The sequence below is a fragment of the Hemibagrus wyckioides genome, linkage group LG03 (genome assembly GCF_019097595.1).
Source record: "Hemibagrus wyckioides isolate EC202008001 linkage group LG03, SWU_Hwy_1.0, whole genome shotgun sequence".
In the NCBI taxonomy this organism is placed as follows: domain Eukaryota; kingdom Metazoa; phylum Chordata; class Actinopteri; order Siluriformes; family Bagridae; genus Hemibagrus; species Hemibagrus wyckioides.
This window is the reverse complement of record NC_080712.1, coordinates 11,038,456-11,062,147: the sequence shown is the minus strand read 5'-3', so window position 1 is coordinate 11,062,147 and position 23,692 is coordinate 11,038,456. Positions and strand designations below refer to the sequence as shown.

The following is a 23,692-nucleotide window of genomic DNA, read 5'->3' as shown; positions in this document are numbered from 1 at the left end:
GGTATCAGATGGGCTGGTTGGAGTATTTCATAAACTGCTGATCTCCGGAGATTTTCACACAGAATTTACACAGAAAAACAGAACACACAGAGTGAGTGGAGGATCTGCAGGCTGAAACATCTTGTTGATGAGAAGTAACAGGAGAATGACTAGACTGCTTTGAGCTGACAGGAAGTCTATAGCAACACATAAGCACTATTTACAACCGGAGTGAACAGTCAAGCATCTCACACCATACAACTCAATCAAATGGAGAGGTGAATGGGCAACAACAGCAGAAGACCACATCAGGTTCCATTATGACCATTTTCCTCTGACCTCTCTTGTCAACAAGGCGTTTCCACCTACGGTGCCGTCACTCACTCGCTGCACTCGTTGTGTTTTTGTTTCGCGTTATGCGAGTGTTGTTACAGACGGTTGTGTGTGAAAATCCCAGGAGCTCAGCAGTTTATAAAATACTCAAACCAGCCATCTGGCACTAACCACCATGCCACGGTTACAAAGACCACATCAGAAAGAAGAAAATTTGTGTACATTAACTAAAGCTCTTAAGCTGTATTTTTAATTTCTGCGGGGTTTTATGCATTACATTGCTGTCACATACAGACTCACAGACAGATAGAAGCCTTTGTTTGTCACATATACATTAGAGCACAGTGAAATTCGTACCTTGCATATCCCAATTTTGGTATTTGGGGTCAGAGCACAGAGTTAGCCATGATACAGCACCCCTGGAGCAGTGACGGTTAAGGGCCTTACTCAAGGGCCCAACAGTGGCAGCATGGCAGCGAACCCTGATCCTCCAATCAACAACCCAGAGCCTTAACCACTTGAGCCACAACTGCCCTGAAAAATATCAGTCGAGAGCGTGAATGCAGTCCCCCACTACCAGATATGATGCCATTGAGATTCTTTATTTAAGGAATTCGCAGGGGTCAGCACAACTGGACTGCAATGGCACCCTGGGTGAACCACCATCTTGATCATGGTGCCAGATAAGTATAGATAACTGCATAAATAGGCAGGCGTACCTAATAAAAGTAGAGGGTGGGGGGGGATCCTAGTGATTTATGAAGCACCAGCTCTGTATTCTTCATATTTGGGGTGGGTTTTGTGATTTCTATCCAGGTTGTTCAGCTTAGTTTTATATACACACACTACTGCTCCAAAAATTTGGGATCAATCAAAAAAATGTTATTGTTTTCCAAGGAAACGCACACGAAATTAGTCTGAATAGAAAATACAGCAAAAGAACAGGACATGCTGACATATCAGAGTTAGAAATAATGATTTTGATGGAAATGATGAATGTTTTCTTCAAACTTTGCCTTGATCAAAAAAAACCCCACATTTCACAGCAATTACAGCCTGGGCATTCTAGCTGGCAATTTTTCAAGATAATCTGATGAGATTTCACCCCATGCTTCCTGGAGCATCTCCCACAAGATGGATTGGCTGGAGTCTTCCTCTATAGCTGAAATCAGGCTGAAATATGCAAATGATCCCAAACGTTTGAGCGGTAGTGTATATATATCATCTTCTTCTTTTGGCTTTTCCCTTTAGGGGTGGCCACAGCGAATCATTTCTCTCCACCTATCCCTATCTTCTGCATCCTCAACACTAGCTTCATATCCTCATTTATTACATCCATATACCTCCTCTTTGGACTTCCTCTTTGGACTTCCTATTTGCCTCCTGCCTGGCAGGTCCATGTCCAACATTCTCCTACCAATATACTCTCTCTCCCTCCTCTGAACATGTCCAAACCATCTTAATCTGGCCTCCCTCAAACGTCCGACATGAGCTGTCCCTCTGATGTACTTGTTCCTAATCCTGTCAGTGTGTGTGTGTATAAATATATATGTGTGTGTGTGTGTAAAACTAAACCATTAGCAAATTTTGACTCAAAGTCCTGGGATTTGAACTAATAAAGAACCTTTCCTGCTGAGCCTCTACTGTCCACTATTAGTCCTTTTTTAATTTGAGAACATACAAATGTAGTAATAATGAAACTGAGTATCAGAGTTTGAATGCATCATAGTTATAAAGCATGACGGTTCATACTAGTTCATGCACTAGGAGGAAAAAAAAAAAAAAGAAAAACCCTGTAGGCTTCTAGGCGAGTGTGGCAACGGACGGCAGTCACAAGCCATGTGGCATGTCAGATAATCATGAACCTGCCAGGAACAAGCGACTAGCATAGAGTGTGAGCATTCATTACACAAAACCTGATCTGTAATAATCCAAAGTAAGGACACAATTTGCATAAAATAAGGAAAGCATGGTCAGGGTTAAAAAGTATATACGTTTCCTCACAATCCTCATTATAATACTCAATAAGACAAGAGCACTCATTATATCAGCTCCAGTATAGTCTATACAGTACAGTGGTGTTAGAGAGGAGGAGGAATTGTTCACACATACAGGAAGAGCGAACAAGCCTTTCTCAAAAAGCCTTTCATTATGACAGAAGCTGCTAGAAGTAATGTTCTTATACACTAGCTGGTCTTTTTATTAGGAACACCTGTAGATTCAAGCAGTTATCCAATCATGCTTAAAATAATTCCGCACTAACAGGTCAGGAGCTTCAGTTAACGTTTCTATCAAAGTGACTTTTGACAGTGGCCTGGATGGTGACGCCAGATGGCTGAGTATTTCAGAGATCTCCTGGGATTTTCACACGCAACAGTCTAAATCCACGGAGGACACATCTGCAGGTGGAACTGTCTTGTTAATGAAAGTGAGAGAGAGAGCCAGAGAGCGAGAGAGAGCCAGAGATCAGGTGAATGGCTCTAGAGGTGACTGTTTCTAGCTGACAGGAAGTCTATCATAACTCATATAACCACTCTCACTGCGGTGAGCAGAAAAACATCTCAGAACACACAACATGTCAGACCTCGAGGCAGATGAGCTACATCAGAAGAAAACCACATCGAGTATCTGCTCCGGTCTGCCAAGAACAGGAATCCGAGGCCACATTGGACACAAAACTGGACAGCTGGAAGATTGGAAAAACATGGTTTGGGCTTAAAAAAGTAAGTACACCCCCTGGCTTCAGAAACTGGTAAAAGAAATGGCTTTATGTAGGCGAAAAAAAAAACAACAAACCTGTCCACCAATCTCTGACATCTACTGGGAGCAATGTTTGGCCACTGCTGCATGCAGAGTTCTTTCAAGTGTGAAATGTTCGAGGGGTTTCTTGCATGTACAGTCTGTTTCAAATCCCCCCCACAGCATTTCAATGAGATTCAGATCTGGGCCAGAACATTTCTTCCTTTTTAACCCGTTCCTTGGTTGATTTTCTTCCAAGTTTGGCCTCATTACTCTGTTCTTAGGCGTCAACTTTTGGACAGAAAGCCTCACATTTTTTCCCAAGCACTCGCTGGTATCAAAGACGGTTCATTATAGATGCTATGGCTGCAAGTCGGTCAGGTACAGAGGCAGCAAAGCAGCACCATTTCCACCACCACGCTTTACAAGTTGCTATGCTGTCCTCTGATGGAACGTCTGTTGTTTTCGTCTAACATGGCGTCTGTGATCAAACGGCTCCATCTTTGAATTGTTTGTCGTTCCAAAAAGCCTGGTCCTTGCCTTGATATTCTGCAGCCAGCTTTAGTCCTGCTCTAATGTTCTTTATAGACAGCAAAAGCTTCCTGCTGTTACGCCTGTAGGTCAAATGTGTGTTTCTTTCTAACAGCAGATTCAGCTAATTTAACATCAACAATGGCAAAAGCTGTTGATTTATAGTGTCAGTGAAGAAATTCTGGGCTTCTTTTAGCCTCCAACAGTCTTGCTTTGAGGTTGCAGGCATGGACAAGCTGCCAGTGGTTTTAAATCTCCTTCACTGGTAGATGATCTTCCTGGGCAGTGGAATGATTGATTTCCAATATTTTAGAAAACTTCTCAAATCCCTTCCCAGACTCAGAGGCATCTAAAACCTTCTTTCAGATAGACTGAGAGAGCTCTTTTGAGCTAGGCGTGATGATACCCCACACACTCCAATAACAAAGAGCAAGCCAGACCAGAGATCTGAGGTTTAAATAAGACCCGTTCCTCCAAGATCTTCTCTCTCTTTTCTCACCTGATATCCATGTGGAACCTCTGAAGTAGCAACAATACACTAGGCAGGGGGTGTGCTTACTTTTTGCACATGAGAAAATGACACATCTGATATCTGTGTCATTTGATAGATAAAGGTGATCACATTGAACACTGAAGACTAGATAAATGTATGTCCAAATATGTTAACAGGCTTAAACGTTTTATTCTTACCTCTTCACGTGGAAGAAGAAGAGAACGAAGAAGAAGAGTACTGGAGTAGCAACATTTCAAAAATAACCTTTTTTTTTGTTTTTTTACAGCAAGTGAATGCTGCATGCAGACATTTATGAAACAAACACACCGCAGAAAAACCCACAGCCCATAGATCACTCCGACGTTATGTAATCTGCCCATTCAGCACAAAAAAAAAAGCAATATTATAGGAGACAATTCACACCTTTACGCAAAAGTGTTTGTTATGCTTGCTCAGAAAGGACGTGCTCACAGCAACTTCTGCGGGCCTCATAAATCCTGAACCCATGTGATCACGCATCTTCGACAAGCACAGAAACTCTCGAGCAAACGTTTTCATACAAATAAAAGGTCAGCATCTCAGACGCTCACGCTTCTCATACACGGGCTTCCTGTGACGAGTATTTTGGCACATGACCACATTTATCTGGAATAAAAACTAACCATTTATCTCTCATGCAGCACATTACACCATCTCTCAGTTCATTATTTTTTTTCTATCAACTGTTTGTCGTTTTCAGTCAAAAGGTCCATTACGACAACACACGCTGAGCTAGTGTGACGGATTCCTGAGCAAGCGGTAATTAGCGACTTATAAGGATACTCGTTATTCGCGGAGCAGGATGTGAGATTTAGAAGGAACTGAATTAAAGGAGGCCTGCAGAGGGCTCACACAGTGTGGAAAGAAGAAAAGCAAATTGTGTTCTTCCACCATTTCAGAGTCTGGTAGCATCAAACAGGAGGAAAGAAAAAATAAAACGAATGTGAAGCTACAGTAGCATTATAGAGAGGTCTGAAAACAGATTACTGAAGTAGTTCATCTATCTAATATTCATCTATCGTTTATGAAAAATGAATGGGGGCGACGTTTCATTTCCAGCCGTAAGAGAGAAGCTAAAATAAGCCAGCTAGAGAGATTTCAAACAACAAATTCTTTCCAGTGAATCGTGGGAACGTTGACTTGAAGATCTGCTGATTATAATATGGGTTATTGCTTACATCTAGTCAGGTTTGAATTGGCGTTCAGTGCCACAGTTGATCCATGCATCACAGTTATTACTAAACAAATCACACCAAAGCTGAGCAAAGGAAAGAACTGGAGCTGGTCAGAATGAGTTAACTATCTGTGAGCTCTGACTTCTTAGGAAGAACGAAGAAGAAATAAAATATCTTCCGGCAAACTGGTGGAATTCTGCGGGTGTGTTACAGTAAATTATACCACAGGTCTCAAATCGGAGAACGGGCAGAAGGGCTAACTTATTCCCGGCAAATCGGTTTCCCGGTTTTGTATTAATGAGCTTGATCGAATGCGTTATCGTTTCTATAGTAACAACCGACTTAGAGCTGACTTTGCAATTTCTGAAGAAGTTTTCTATAAAACGATTTCTTCTGAACGAGTCTCAGCATCTTAGTGTCAGGTAAAGCACAGGAACAGAAAGGCTTCAGGAAGGAGACGGTTCCTGGTTTCTCTGTAACGCGACACGATGTAGTGGTTTTGTTTTTATTAAGACGGGGGGAGCAACCGTTTAAGGCTTCTGAAGCTTAACAGGAAGTAGAATTTTTCTAAAGCATTTAACATAACTATAAACAAATTTTAAAGAAATAAAAGTGAAAAAGCAAAATTAACTGCACTATATATCCCTAGGTGTTTATCAGGAAATAATATAACAGCATGCCTGGCTGCCTTCTATTCCTTCCTTACTAATTTCATTAAAACTATTTGCATTCCCTTAAGATCTGAGGCTGAATGTGTTTTTCAGCATCTTTAAAAGGCGAGCGTTAGAAGGAAGAGCATAAAAAATGCACCCTGAATTAAAAGTGTATTGTCCACTGGGTGCAGGCATCGATGTCTGCGTGGCTCTGATACTAACATCAGAAAAAAGAAAAAGGACTGGAAGGGTAAAAAAAAACAAAAAAACACTGAATTCATTTTTTAAAAGCTGCCTCTCTTTCAGAGCAGTGTCTGAAAATCAATCCAATAGAGTGAGGAAGATAGAAGGCTTTTATATCACATATCCTGCTTGCTCGCTGAGATCTAAACTAGGCTTTATGTGTATTACTCGACGAGTATCGCTGTAGCATGGGATGAGATATAAAAGCTAAAGTGATACCGGGTTCTTAATGCAAATGAACATGAATGTGCCTTCGAGCCGGTTTCTGACACTGATAGACAGACTGGAAGGCGTGGGTGGCGAGCAACCGGCTCCGTCAACGCACTGCTACAGTAATCCATCCAGCGGGGGCAGAACAATCAGCCAGTCAATAATTGTATTGTGAAACGGATATCAGATCAGCTCTTCCCACTTCTCGCGGGAGATAACAGGCACCTGACCACCCTGACGCTGCCTTCATCCAGGAGCGTGCACTGAGTATTTCAGCATCTCCTAAAACAGCGAGTTAATCAGTTTCAGTGCGTGTGATTTCAGCTCTTAAACAGAGCATCTTCCCGGGATTTCATCCGGCATCCGTGGTGCGATGCGGTTCTTGACGTGTTGTAGTGAACAGCGGGGTGAATAGCGTGCACGCGGTGAGGGATTTACGCAGGGCTGAAGAGCAGCTGTCGTTCGGTGCAGTCACTCACGCATGCACGATACAGCCTTCAGCTCTGAACACCGGCTTCGACTGTTTCCTTTCTGCCATTGTGTTCTCAAGGTGTGCGAGATAAACGTCAGGGCAGACGTGTCTGCATAGGCCTCGGCTTTCACACCTATTTGCAGCCACTGATTAAGAGCGAAATCGATTTTTTTGGGTTCACCTGCTACATGGTTCAGTATAGTGGACAGGATTAAATGAACCAAAAAGAACAAAATGAATAAATAAAAAACAGTGACAGAGTGGCACATAGGGCTAAAAACCTACTCAATGGTCACAAACACATTAAACATTAAAATAAAAAAATTAAAAATAAATAAATAATTAGTATATTGGTCCAAATATTCAAATAACAGTGCATTTCTGCAGCGCTGCAGCTCTGTCCTTGTCTAATCTGTCTAATGCTGCTACCCTTAAATACCTGCCATGTTTGCTTCACTTTCTGCAAATGATTCGATTCAGAGTTGAATCACGTTCTGACTTCCATCGCCTGCGCTACAAAGTGTTCAGAATCAGACTGGGACCATGTGCTACGATGGCCTCTGATTAGTTTAGCAGCTTGCATCTACAAAAATAATGCTTACAGCAATAACTCATACAGCTCGTGAATTGTTCGCTTCTTGCGGTTGAGTTGATTCGGAGTCAAATCGCTCTCTCACTGTAATCTGTGCTGGAGTTCGACTGGAAACAGAAAGTGTCCACTGTGCTCAGATGCTCTCTGATCAGTTTAACTAAAAAAAAAGCTAAAAGAAACCCATAAAGCCTTGTAAAATATTCACTCTCTGCAGATGAGTCGATTCAGAGTCGAATCACATTCTCATTGTAATCAAACTGTCTTGGAGATTGACTGGAAGCAGACTGAGACCACAATGTTAAGCTCAGTTTAACAGCTTGCATCCACCAAAAAAAGCTGAAAGAAACCCATAAAGCCTTGTGAAATGTTCAATCTCTGCAGATGAGTCGATTCAGAGTCGAATCACTTTCTCACTGTAATCGAACTGTGTTAAGAGTTTGACTGGAAGCAGACTGAGACCATCATGCTCAGCTAAGTTTAACAGCTTATATATACTGAAAAAAGCTTGTAAAAGACTGCAACCTATAATACTTCATGAAATTTTCATTTGAGGCAATTCAGAGTTTCTCAAACCATGCTAGAGTGAAATCGGACAGAGCTCACCTCGCTCAGATGGACTCGGACTGGTTAGTTTCGCCCGTGTCTGAGTGTAATTGCTGTGTTCTTGTCCTCTCCAAAGAGGAAAACACCACCACAAACTAATGGCTGCATATGTGAAAGCTCCCTCAGAGCCATGAGTACAAAATGAAATTACAGAAAAAGCAGTTAAAGTCAGGCAGCTAATGAAAACTAGGATCTTATTCCATGCTAACTACATCAACTAATACCACACAGCAACCATAAAAGCATACACACAAAACAAGTGAATGATGACGCCCATTCATGTCTGAAAAGAGAGAGAATCCTCCTTGGAGGAAAATGAAGGAATGATTCACACAGCCGTCCACGCCATGGCTGAGATCTGTGCCAAAAACACGAGCAAGAAGAGTGACGGCTATAACTGTTCTTATCTGATTCACGCGATTTCAACGTGCGTTACACAGAAGATGCATGCTTATGTTAATCTTCTCATTTAAAGGGTGAGAAGAGACGGAGAATTGATATGATGCCAGATTTTTTCAGGAGCCTTTCAGCCTACACACTCGCAAAATAAACACCAGATGACTGTTGTTAAATAGGATCACAATATGGTTTTAAAATCCTGACAGCGACAAGTGAAAGTCTTTTTTCCTTGTTAATTCATGCAAGTTATAAAAATTAATAATAATAATAATAATTATTAATAGCCTCTTTTTCGGTAGCATGCTCTCAGGGTGGGTGAGATGATTATATAATATTGATTTTTCAGTTTATACCATGCTAAATGTCAACACATTTTCTATATAAAATGAAACAGGAAAAATCTTGTAACAATCTTTTTTTTCCTCATTATTAAATATTTGTTTTAAAATATTCTATATTTTATTATATATTTTGAAATAATTATTATAGATTTATAATCCAAAAAAAATACATTTTCCCTTATTATATTATTAATATTATTATTATTATTATTATTAATAATAATAATAATAATAATAACCTTTTTTTTTAATAAATGTTAAAACATTTTTACATGGTGGACTAAAGGACTTGTATCACCTACCCTATGTGTTTTCAATTTGTTTTGCCTTTTTTCTTTGCCATTTTTTGCAAAGAAATGTTCCCTGTTCAAATATCATAATACAACTGTTATTACAGTATAATATTACAGTTCAACTTTTTAAAAAAATTGCCATTAATCTGACTCCAGCATCCTCTCTCTAATCCACCGCAGTTAAGCAGATAATATAATAATGCCACCAGCGTGTTTGCTTAAAAGATCATAAGCGATCATCCCATCAGCATTAAACAGTAGTTAAGAAGCCAGTGCAAAAGAGCTGGAGCTTGAATATGTAGAGAATCAAAGCTCCTGTTGCACTGCACCTCGATTAAACTGCACCATTCTGCAGCTTCCTCTCAGTCTATTAAACGCCAGTAAGACCTGAGAATAAGAGACGAGCCATTACGAGCACTTTTCTATTTAAATCTCAGATGATTAACATCACCTTAAAGTGACCTTCATAAAGTCAGCTGTGTAAAACAAGTTTATGAGTAAATCCTGTCAGGGGATTTGGTTTAAAGTGTGTGGATTGCTTGAAAGTGGCTTCTATAAGCCTTATCAGATGTTAGAGTGTGGAAGGAAAGTGTTACTGCAATTGCATCATAAAATTTATCCAGAATTCGTGAGCTCAGGCCGTGCAGCAACGGTTTAGCAGAGGAAGTGGGCAATGAATATGGATTCCATGAATAACTTTTTTTTTTTGTGGAGCATCATATCAAACAATATATTTTTCCATATAGTAAAAATTATGGTTTAAGACGCAGTGGTCCTTTGGGTAAGGAATAAAACACAATGGCGCATGCCGTTACAGTCAAACGATCAATGAGCGGGTGATGTGATGCGTTTATCATTTTATAGTTACATTTAGCATCCACTAAACTAGACAGTTGACTTTTGCAATAAGAAGTCGATGCCTCAGCAGTCTCTCTTTTCTCTCTCGCAGCTGATAAACTAATGAGAAAAAAATCCAGCTTGTCGTGACACCGAGAAACCATAAAGTGCAAAATCCTATGTCCTGAAGACCTTCTCTTTAAGTAAAGCTGAACTTTCGCTAAACTCCGTGCTTAAATTATGGAAGCGGCCTTCAGACGTAACCCTGCGATGGAGCTGTTGCTATAGAAACGAAAAAGAGCATTAGTAGAAAGCTGAGGTTTGCCTTGCCGCTGACAATACCACAGAGCTTGCGGTTACAGAAAATTAATAAACCCCTGCTGTCCAATCAGATCGCAGAAACAGATCGACAGTTAGGGCTCTGGGTTATTGTTCAGAAGAGCAGGAGCTCAAACCCCGGCATCTCCAGGCTGCGAGTTGGGCTCTTGAGCAAGGCCATTAACCCTTTCTGTGCTCTGACCCCAACTTCCTTAACAACCTAGGATATGGGAAGAACAGAATTTCACTGTAGTGTAATGTATATGTAACACAAATAAAGGCTGATGCTTAATAAAACAGCACTGTGGTGTAATCTAATTTCATCATCTTCAACTTGGTCAGCTCTGGTATTCAGTTGTGACTATCTATATCTTGCACGCTTCCTCTTGTTTGGCACGGGCATCACGGTTAGTTCCTTTAACAGCTCTAGTCTGATAAATCATCACTTGAAGGTTGCTTGGGATAAAAGCAACTGCCAGCTGAATAAATGTAAATGCAAAACGCACTGGATGGACCGTATTACCGAGAAACTAATCGATGGCAGGCTTTTCCAACAAAGAACCGATTGTACAAGCTCACAATAATATGCACCATGTGATGCTGTTGCCATCCAGCATCCTAATCTTGCACATCCACTGCACAATTTCATGCTGCATAGCTCAAACATGACACATTGGACACAAAGTCTATACGGGAGCAATAATAATAGAGTTCCGTCAGTTGCAATGCTCAAGGCTTCCCAGGCACACAGAGGTGGAAAAGCTATATTTGTGAAGAATTCTTCTATATTATCAGTGTCAGGCTTTGCCAGCGTGTAAAAGGTTACATCATTAACGTTAGGTCATACCGGGGTATATACGATACCAACTCAAAAAATGATCTTTACATGTGTAGCTAATTTGTTTACAGAGAAAAAACAATCGAAAATCCGACAAACACACGACCCGAAGGTTAATGCTTCGTTTTGGTTCTAGTTAATAATAATGCATCTTGATCAGCATCTCTCTCAGATTGGTTCTTCCCCCCCATCAGAGACTCCATCAGAGTAGTATTCTCTAGCTGATCCACCTGTGATAGATGGCTGGTGCTGAAGAGCATACTAAACACTGAAAATGTGCTTTACATACATTATATAGGTAAAAAGTGTGTGGAGTATTCCAAGACCATGAGCTGTTCCCCTTTTTGCTGCTAGAACAGCCTCCATTCTTCTGGGAAGGCTTTCTACAAGAGCAGGAGGGGTCTGGCACTGCCACGGAAAAAGAATATAACTTCCGGGTCATCCTAAAAGATGTTTGGTGAGTGGGGATGAAGTCAGGCTTCTGTGCAGGACACTCTTCCGCCTCCAGTCTGGATAGACCATGTCTTTATAGACCTAGCTTTGTCCACAGCTGGAACAGGTTTGGGCCTCTCAGTTCCAGTGAAGGGAACTCTTAATGCTACAGCATAGAAAGCCATTCTATATATTTGCATGCGTTCAACTGTGTGGAAAGGGTTTGCGGAAAACCCACATACGAGTGTGATAATCAGGTGTCCACTTACTTTCCCTATACCATATAGTGCATGGGTGTCCAGTCTTATCTGCAAAGGACCAGTGTGGGTGCAGGTTTTCACTCCAACCGAGCAGAAGCCAGAGCTGAAAGCCAAGATCAGTTGATTAAACAGGTGGACTCGGGTCTGCTTGCCTGGGATGAAATTCTGCACCCACACCGGCCATTTGCGGATAAGACTGGACATCCCTAATATTAGTGGTTCTGTGAACTGCCAGAGCTGATGGGAATCACCTGGAGACCTGCGCAACAAGGCTGCAAAATTATATACGATGTGGAGAACTGGCTAGGTAACAAAGAAGACTGAATGGAAATAAACCAGAATCCAGACCCTAACTGGTGTGTCTTAATGAATCCTGCTAACATAGCAATGTGGTGCAGGAAACTGACCACACTGCCTGCCAGTTAATAGAAAGCTTTGGCGGTGTGTGTGGAGGGTGTTTGAAGACCAGTTCATGTGGAGAGAGGAAGATGAGTTGGAGGGAACCCAACTCCAGCCCCAGTACGCACACTAGCAGCACAGTCCAGCCGACTTGCCAGGCTCAGGAAGACTGTGTGTGGTATGGTGATGGAGACAGGCTCACATGGAGACGACGTGTTCGGGGTTCTTCAGTAGAGAGCGTGAAGCTGCTGAAACTGTTGCTGCATATCGTTGTAAAACGTTTATTCTGATCAGAATGACTTCTCGGTTAGTCGTATTCTCTCGGTTGAACCTGTATTGCTTGGCTATGTTAAAGCAGATTATTCCAAGTGCCTGGACGGTGGACCAGGACGTTTTATCTGCTCAATAAATGTAGTAGTGAGAGAAAAAATGGCCGACATATATTTTGTCTAAAACCTCATATGTCTCAATTTTATAGGCAACTTATTTTATTTTATTCCAAGACTGCCCTCTTTGTCCCCTATTGCCCAAGTGATCTGAAAATAACGAGCGGCTCTACATGAACTGACTGCTTCTGCACCAGACGGTCAGTCTCTTTACAGCTGGAGGTTCTAGCTAGCAATCAGACTCACAGAGTAATTAACGTCCAAGCGCTAATAGAAACGGAGAATGTTTACTGGCTCTGTCTGCCTTTTTCTGACATTAGTTTATGTTACTGCTGTTCTGCTTCTCCACCCCTCTCTCACACACACACACACACACACTCCCATTCCCTCTCTCACACACACACACTCCCATTCCCTCTCTCACACACACACACACACTCCCATTCCCTCTCTCACACACACACACACACTCCCATTCCCTCTCTCACACACACACACACACACACACACACTCCCATTCCCTCTCTCACACACACTCCCATTCCCTCTCTCACACACACACACACACACTCCCATTCCCTCTCTCACACACACACACACACTCCCATTCCCTCTCTCACACACACACACACACACTCCCATTCCCTCTCTCACACACACACACACACACTCCCATTCCCTCTCTCACACACACACACACACTCCCATTCCCTCTCTCACACACACACACTCCCATTCCCTCTCTCACACACACACACACACACACACTCCCATTCCCTCTCTCACACACACACACACACACACACTCCCATTCCCTCTCTCACACACACACACACTCCCATTCCCTCTCTCTCACACACACACACACACACTCCCATTCCCTCTCTCACACACACACACACACACACTCCCATTCCCTCTCTCTCACACACACACTCCCATTCCCTCTCTCTCACACACACACTCCCATTCCCTCTCTCTCACACACACACTCCCATTCCCTCTCTCACACACACACACACTCCCATTCCCTCTCTCACACACACACACACACTCCCATTCCCTCTCTCACACACACACACACACTCCCATTCCCTCTCTCACACACACACACACACTCCCATTCCCTCTCTCACACACACACACACACACTCCCATTCCCTCTCTCACACACACACACTCCCATTCCCTCTCTCACACACACACACACACTCCCATTCCCTCTCTCACACACACACACACACACTCCCATTCCCTCTCTCACACACACACACACACACTCCCATTCCCTCTCTCACACACACACACACACTCCCATTCCCTCTCTCACACACACACACACACACTCCCATTCCCTCTCTCACACACACACACACACTCCCATTCCCTCTCTCACACACACACACACACACACACACACTCCCATTCCCTCTCTCACACACACACACTCCCATTCCCTCTCTCACACACACACACTCCCATTCCCTCTCTCACACACACACACACACACACTCCCATTCCCTCTCTCACACACACACACACACACTCCCATTCCCTCTCACACACACACACACACACACTCCCATTCCCTCTCTCACACACACACACACACACACTCCCATTCCCTCTCTCACACACACACACACACACTCCCATTCCCTCTCTCACACACACACACACACACACTCCCATTCCCTCTCTCACACACACACACACACACACTCCCATTCCCTCTCTCACACACACACACACACTCCCATTCCCTCTCTCACACACACACACACTCCCATTCCCTCTCTCACACACACACACACACACACTCCCATTCCCTCTCTCACACACACACACACACACTCCCATTCCCTCTCTCACACACACACACACACACTCCCATTCCCTCTCTCACACACACACACACACACTCCCATTCCCTCTCACACACACACACTCCCATTCCCTCTCACACACACACACTCCCATTCCCTCTCTCACACACACACACACTCCCATTCCCTCTCTCACACACACACACACACACACACACTCCCATTCCCTCTCTCACACACACACACTCCCATTCCCTCTCTCACACACACACACACACTCCCATTCCCTCTCTCACACACACACACACACACTCCCATTCCCTCTCTCACACACACACACACACTCCCATTCCCTCTCTCACACACACACACACACACTCCCATTCCCTCTCTCACACACACACACACACTCCCATTCCCTCTCTCACACACACACACACACTCCCATTCCCTCTCTCACACACACACACACTCCCATTCCCTCTCTCACACACACACACACACTCCCATTCCCTCTCTCACACACACACACACACACACTCCCATTCCCTCTCTCACACACACACACACTCCCATTCCCCCTCTCACACACACACACACACTCCCATTCCCTCTCTCACACACACACACACACTCCCATTCCTCTCTCACACACACACACACACACTCCCATTCCCTCTCTCACACACACACACACACTCCCATTCCCTCTCTCACACACACACACACACTCCCATTCCCTCTCTCACACACACACACACTCCCATTCCCTCTCTCACACACACACACACTCCCATTCCCTCTCTCACACACACACACACACACTCCCATTCCCTCTCTCACACACACACACACACACTCCCATTCCCTCTCTCACACACACACACACACTCCCATTCCTCTCTCTCTCACACACACACACACTCCCATTCCCTCTCTCACACACACACACACACTCCCATTCCCTCTCTCACACACACACACACTCCCATTCCCTCTCTCTCTCACACACACACACACACACTCCCATTCCCTCTCTCTCACACACACACTCCCATTCCCTCTCTCTCACACACACACTCCCATTCCCTCTCTCACACACACACACACTCCCATTCCCTCTCTCACACACACACACACACACACACACACACACTCCCATTCCCTCTCTCACACACACACACACACTCCCATTCCCTCTCTCACACACACACACACACTCCCATTCCCTCTCTCACACACACACACACACTCCCATTCCCTCTCTCACACACACACTCCCATTCCCTCTCTCACACACACACTCCCATTCCCTCTCTCACACACACACACACACACACTCCCATTCCCTCTCTCACACACACACACACACTCCCATTCCCTCTCTCACACACACACACACTCCCATTCCCTCTCTCACACACACACACACACTCCCATTCCCTCTCTCACACACACACACACACTCCCATTCCCTCTCTCACACACACACACACTCCCATTCCTCTCTCTCACACACACACACACACTCCCATTCCCTCTCTCACACACACACACACACTCCCATTCCCTCTCTCACACACACACACACACTCCCATTCCCTCTCTCACACACACACACACTCCCATTCCCTCTCTCACACACACACACACACTCCCATTCCCTCTCTCACACACACACACACACTCCCATTCCCTCTCTCACACACACACACACACTCCCATTCCCTCTCTCACACACACACACACACTCCCATTCCCTCTCTCACACACACACACACACTCCCATTCCCTCTCTCACACACACACACACTCCCATTCCCTCTCTCACACACACACACACTCCCATTCCCTCTCTCACACACACACACACTCCCATTCCCTCTCTCACACACACACACACTCCCATTCCCTCTCTCACACACACACACACACTCCCATTCCCTCTCTCACACACACACACACTCCCATTCCCTCTCTCACACACACACACACACTCCCATTCCCTCTCTCACACACACACACACTCCCATTCCCTCTCTCACACACACACACACTCCCATTCCCTCTCTCACACACACACACACTCTCCTATTCCCTCTCTCACACACACACACACACTCCCATTCCCTCTCTCACACACACACACACACTCCCATTCCCTCTCTCACACACACACACACACTCCCATTCCCTCTCTCACACACACACACACACTCCCATTCCCTCTCTCACACACACACACACACTCCCATTCCCTCTCTCACACACACACACACTCCCATTCCCTCTCTCACACACACACACACACTCCCATTCCCTCTCTCTCACACACACACACACTCCCATTCCCTCTCTCACACACACACACACACTCCCATTCCCTCTCTCACACACACACACTCCCTCTCTCACACACACACACACTCCCATTCCCTCTCTCACACACACTCCCATTCCCTCTCTCACACACACTCCCATTCCCTCTCTCACACACACACACACACACACACTCCCATTCCCTCTCACACACACACACACACACTCCCATTCCCTCTCTCACACACACACACACACACTCCCATTCCCTCTCTCACACACACACACACTCCCATTCCCTCTCTCACACACACACACACACTCCCATTCCCTCTCTCACACACACTCCCATTCCCTCTCACACACACACACACACACACTCCCATTCCCTCTCTCACACACACACACACTCCCATTCCCTCTCTCACACACACACACACACACTCCCATTCCCTCTCTCACACACACACACACTCCCATTCCCTCTCTCACACACACACACTCCCATTCCCTCTCTCACACACACACACTCCCATTCCCTCTCTCACACACACACACTCCCATTCCCTCTCTCACACACACACACACTCCCATTCCCTCTCTCACACACACACACTCCCATTCCCTCTCTCTCACACACACACTCCCATTCCCTCTCTCTCACACACACACTCCCATTCCCTCTCTCTCACACACACACTCCCATTCCCTCTCTCTCACACACACACTCCCATTCCCTCTCTCTCACACACACACACACACACACACACACACACACACTCCCATTCCCTCTCTCTCACACACACACTCCCATTCCCTCTCTCTCACACACACACTCCCATTCCCTCTCTCACACACACACTCCCATTCCCTCTCTCTCACACACACACTCCCATTCCCTCTCTCTCACACACACACTCCCATTCCTCTCTCTCACACACACACTCCCATTCCCTCTCTCACACACACACACTCCCATTCCCTCTCTCACACACACACACACCCCTTCCCTCTCTCACACACACACACTCCCATTCCCTCTCTCACACACACACACTCCCATTCCCTCTCTCACACACACTCCCATTCCCTCTCTCACACACACTCCCATTCCCTCTCACACACACACACTCCCATTCCCTCTCACACACACACACTCCCATTCCCTCTCTCACACACACACACTCCCATTCCCTCTCTCTCACACACACACTCCCATTCCCTCTCTCACACACACACTCCCATTCCCTCTCTCTCACACACACACTCCCATTCCCTCTCTCTCACACACACACTCCCATTCCCTCTCTCTCACACACACACTCCCATTCCCTCTCTCTCACACACACACTCCCATTCCCTCTCTCTCACACACACACTCCCATTCCCTCTCTCTCACACACACACTCCCATTCCCTCTCTCTCACACACACACTCCCATTCCCTCTCTCTCACACACACACACTCCCATTCCCTCTCTCACACACACACACTCCCATTCCCTCTCTCACACACACTCCCATTCCCTCTCACACACACACACTCCCATTCTCTCTCTCACACACACACTCCCATTCCTCTCTCTCACACACACACTCCCATTCTCTCTCTCTCACACACACACTCCCATTCCCTCTCTCTCACACACACACTCCCCTTCCCTCTCTCTCACCCACACACTCCCATTCCCTCTCTCTCACACACACCCTCCCATTCCCTCTCTCTCTCACCCACACACTCCCATTCCTCTCTCTCACACACACACTCCCATTCCCTCTCTCTCACACACACACTCCCATTCTCTCTCACACACACTCCCATTCCCTCTCTCTCACACACACACTCCCATTCCTCTCTCTCACACACACACTCCCATTCCCCTCTCTCACACACACTCCCATTCCCTCTCTCACACACACTCCCATTCCCTCTCACACACACACACTCCCATTCCCTCTCACACACACACACTCCCATTCCCTCTCTCACACACACTCCCATTCCCTCTCTCACACACACTCCCATTCCCTCTCTCACACACACTCCCATTCCCTCTCTCACACACACACACACTCCCATTCCTCTCTCTCACACACACACTCCCATTCCCTCTCTCTCACACACACACTCCCATTCCCTCTCTCTCACACACACACTCCCATTCCCTCTCTCTCACACACACACTCCCATTCCCTCTCTCTCACACACACACTCCCATTCCCTCTCTCTCACACACACACTCCCATTCCCTCTCTCTCACACACACACTCCCATTCCCTCTCTCTCACACACACACACTCCCATTCCCTCTCTCTCACACACACACACTCCCATTCCCTCTCTCTCACACACACACTCCCATTCCCTCTCTCTCACACACACACACTCCCATTCCCTCTCTCTCACACACACACACTCCCATTCCCTCTCTCTCACACACACACTCCCATTCCCTCTCTCTCACACACACACTCCCATTCCCTCTCTCTCACACACACACTCCCATTCTCTCTCTCTCACACACACACACTCCCATTCTCTCTCTCTCACACACACACACTCCCATTCTCTCTCTCTCACACACACACTCCCATTCTCTCTCTCTCACACACACACACTCCCATTCTCTCTCTCTCACACACACACACTCCCATTCTCTCTCTCTCTCACACACTCCCATTCTCTCTCTCTCTCACACTCCCATTCTCTCTCTCACTCACACACTCCCATTCTCTCTCTCACTCACACACTCCCATTCTCTCTCTCTCTCACACACTCCCATTCTCTCTCTCTCTCACACACTCCCATTCTCTCTCTCTCTCACACACTCCCATTCTCTCTCTCTCTCACACACTCCCATTCTCTCTCTCACTCTCACACTCCCATTCTCTCTCTCACTCACACACTCCCATTCTCTCTCTCACTCACACACTCCCATTCTCTCTCTCTCTCACTCACACACTCCCATTCTCTCTCTCTCTCACACACTCCCATTCTCTCTCTCTCACACCCATTCTCTCTCTCACACACCCATTCTCTCTCTCACACACCCATTCTCTCTCTCACACACCCATTCTCTCTCTCTCACACACTCCCATTCTCTCTCTCTCTCACACACCCATTCTCTCTCTCTCTCACACACTCCCATTCTCTCTCTCTCTCACACACACCCATTCTCTCTCTCTCTCACACACACCCATTCTCTCTCTCTCTCACACACTCCCATTCTCTCTCTCTCTCACACACTCCCATTCTCTCTCTCTCTCTCACACACTCCCATTCTCTCTCTCACACACACCCATTCTCTCTCTCACACACACCCATTCTCTCTCTCTCACACTCTCATTGTCTCTCACTCACTGTCTCTCTCTCACTCTTCCGCACTCACTGTCCCTCTCCCCTCCCCCGTCTCTCTCACTCCCTCCTCTCACTATCACTCTTCCCTCCCCCCCCATCTCACTCCCCCGTCCCCCCCTCTCTCTCACTCTCTCACTCCCCCCTCTCTCTCACTCTCACTCTCCCCCTGTCCCCCCCCTCTCTCTCACCTCTCTCACTCCCCCCTCTCTCTCACTCCCTCACTCCCCCTCTCTCACTCTCTCACCTCCCTCTCTCTCACTCTCTCACTCCCTCTCTCACTCTCTCACTCCCCCTCTCTCACTCTCTCACTCCCTCTCTCTCTCACTCCCTCACTCCCCCCTCTCTCTCACTCCCTCACTCCCCCCTCTCTCTCACTCTCTCACTCCCCCCTCTCTCTCACTCTCTCACTCCCCCTCTCACTCTCTCTCTCACTCTCTCACTCTCTCACTCCCCCTCTCTCTCACTCTCACTCCCCCTCTCTCTCACTCTCTCACTCCCTCTCTCTCACTCTCTCACTCCCCCCTCTCTCTCACTCTCTCACTCCTCTCTCACTCTCTCACTCCCTCTCTCTCACTCTCTCACTCCCCTCTCTCTCACTCTCTCACTCCCTCTCTCACTCTCTCACCCCTCTCTCTCACTCTCTCACTCCCCTCTCTCACTCTCTCACTCCCTCTCTCTCACTCTCTCTCACTCCCCCTCTCTCTCACTCTCTCACTCCCTCTCTCTCACTCTCTCACCCCCTCTCTCTCACTCTCTCACTCCCCCCTCTCTCTCACTCTCTCACTCCCCCCTCTCTCCCCCTCTCTCTCTCACTACCCCCTCTCACTATCTCTCTCTATCATCCCCCCCTTCTCTCTCACTATCTCACTCCCCCCTTTCTCTCACTATCTCACTCCCCCCTTTCTCTCACTACCTCACCCCCCCCCTCTTTCTCTCTCCCCCCCCTCTCTTTCACCCCCCCTCACTAGCTCACCCCCTCACTCATCCACTCTGTCTCACACTACCCCCCCTTCCTCACTCTCTCACTATCCCCTCACCCTCCCTCCCTCCCTCCTCACTATCTCACCCCCTACTCTTCCACTCTCTCACACTATCTCCCCTCTCTCCCCTCTCTCTCACTCACCCCCTCTCACTATCTCTCTCTATCATCCCCCTTCTCTCTCACTATCTCACTCCCCCTTTCTCTCACTATCTCACTCCCCCTTTCTCTCACTACCTCACCCCCTCTCTTTCTCTCTCACCCCCTCTCTTTCACCCCCCTCACTAATCCACTCTGTCTCACACTACCCCCCCTTGCTCACTCTCACACTATCCCCCCTCCCCCCTCCCTCCCTCCTCACTATCGCACCCCCCTACTCTTCCACTCTCTCACACTATCTCCCCCCCTCTCTCCCCTTTCTCTCTCACTACCCCCTCTCACTATCTCTCTCTATCATCCCCCCCTTCTCTCTCACTCATCTCACTCCCCCCTTTCTCTCACTATCTCACTCCCCCCTTTCTCTCACTATCTCACTCCCCTTTCTCTCTCACTACCTCACCCCCCTCTCTCACTACCTCACCCCCTCTCTCTCTCTCTCACCCTCCTCTTTCACCCCCTCACTAGCTCACCCCCTCACTCATCCACTCTGTCTCACACTACCCCCTTCCTCACTCTCTCACTATCCCCCTCACCCCTCCCTCCCTCCTCACTCTCACTACCCCCTCTCACTATCTCTCTCTATCATCCCCCCTTCTCTCACTATCTCACTCCCTTTCTCTCACTATCTCACTCCCCCCTTTCTCTCACTACCTCACCCCCCCTCTCTCACTACCTCACCCCCCCCTCTCTTTCTCTCTCACCCTCCTCTTTCACCCCCCCTCACTAGCTCACCCCCTCACTCATCCACTCTGTCTCACACTACCCCCTTCCTCACTCTCTCACTATCCCCCTCACCCCTCCCTCCCTCCTCACTCTCACTACCCCTCTCACTATCTCTCTCTATCATCCCCCCTTCTCTCTCACTATCTCACTCCCCCTTTCTCTCACTATCTCACTCCCCTTTCTCTCACTACCTCACCCCCTCTCTCACTACCTCACCCCTCTCTTTCTCTCTCACCCCCTCTTTCACCCCCCTCACTAGCTCACCCCCTCACTCATCCACTGTCTCACACTCACCCCTTCCTCACTCTCTCACTATCCCCCCTCACCCCTCCCTCCCTCCTTCCTCACCCCCCCACTCTTCCACTCTCTCACACTACCCCCTTCCTCACTCTCTCACTATCCCCCTCACCCCTCTCCCTCCCTCCTCACTCTCACTACCCCCTCTCACTATCTCTCTCTATCATCCCCCCTTCTCTCACCTCACTCCCCCTTTCTCTCACTATCTCACTCCCCTTTCTCTCACTACCTCACCCCCTCTCTCACTACCTCACCCCCCTCTTTCTCTCTCACCCTCCTCTTTCACCCCCTCACTAGCTCACCCCCTCACTCATCCACTCTGTCTCACACTACCCCCTTCCTCACTCTCTCACTATCCCCCTCACCCCTCCCTCCCTCCTCACTCTCACTACCCCCTCTCACTATCTCTCTCTATCATCCCCCTTCTCTCACTATCTCACTCCCCCTTTCTCTCACTATCTCACTCCCCCTTTCTCTCACTACCTCACCCCCTCTCTCACTACCTCACCCCCTCTCTTTCTCTCTCACCCTCCTCTTTCACCCCCCTCACTAGCTCACCCCCTCACTCATCCACTCTGTCTCACACTACCCCCCCTTCCTCACTCTCTCACTATCCCCCCTCACCCCTCCCTCCCTCCTCACTCTCACTACCCCCTCTCACTATCTCTCTCTATCATCCCCCCCTTCTCTCTCACTATCTCACTCCCCCCCTTTCTCTCACTATCTCACTCCCCCCTTTCTCTCACTACCTCACCCCCCCCTCTCTCACTACCTCACCCCCCCCTCTCTTTCTCTCTCACCCCCCTCTTTCACCCCCCCTCACTAGCTCACCCCCTCACTCATCCACTCTGTCTCACACTACCCCCCCTTCCCCACTCTCTCCCTTTCCCCCCTCCCCCCCCCCTCCCTCCTTCCTCACCCCCCCACTCTTCCACTCTCTCACACTACCCCCCCTTCCTCACTCTCTCACTATCCCCCCTCACCCCTCCCTCCCTCCTCACTCTCACTACCCCCTCTCACTATCTCTCTCTATCATCCCCCCCTTCTCTCTCACTATCTCACTCCCCCCTTTCTCTCACTATCTCACTCCCCCTTTCTCTCACTACCTCACCCCCCCTCTCTTTCTCTCTCACCCCCCTCTCTTTCACCCCCCCCTCACTAGCTCACCCCCCTCACTCATCCACTCTGTCTCACACTACCCCCCCCTTCCTCACTCTCTCACTATCCCCCCTCACCCCCCCCTCCTTCCTCACCCCCCACTCTTCCACTCTCTCACACTATCTCCCCCCCCTCTCTCTCACTACCCCCTCTCACTATCTCTCTCTATCATCCCCCCCTTCTCTCTCACTATCTCACCCCCCCCTCTCAAACACACACACACTTTCTCACCCCCCCCCACACACACTCTCACCCCCCCTTCTCACTCTTCCTCGCGCTCTCTCACCCTCTCTGTTTTACTCTCCCTCT

At 47.3% G+C, this 23,692-nt stretch overlaps 1 protein-coding gene across 2 annotated transcripts in view; it reads right to left on the bottom strand.

The window, feature by feature from the left end:
• galnt2 (UDP-N-acetyl-alpha-D-galactosamine:polypeptide N-acetylgalactosaminyltransferase 2) overlaps nt 1–23,692 on the bottom strand; it is a 115,115-nt gene that overhangs the window by 86,744 nt on the left and 4,679 nt on the right. The window lies entirely within an intron of this gene.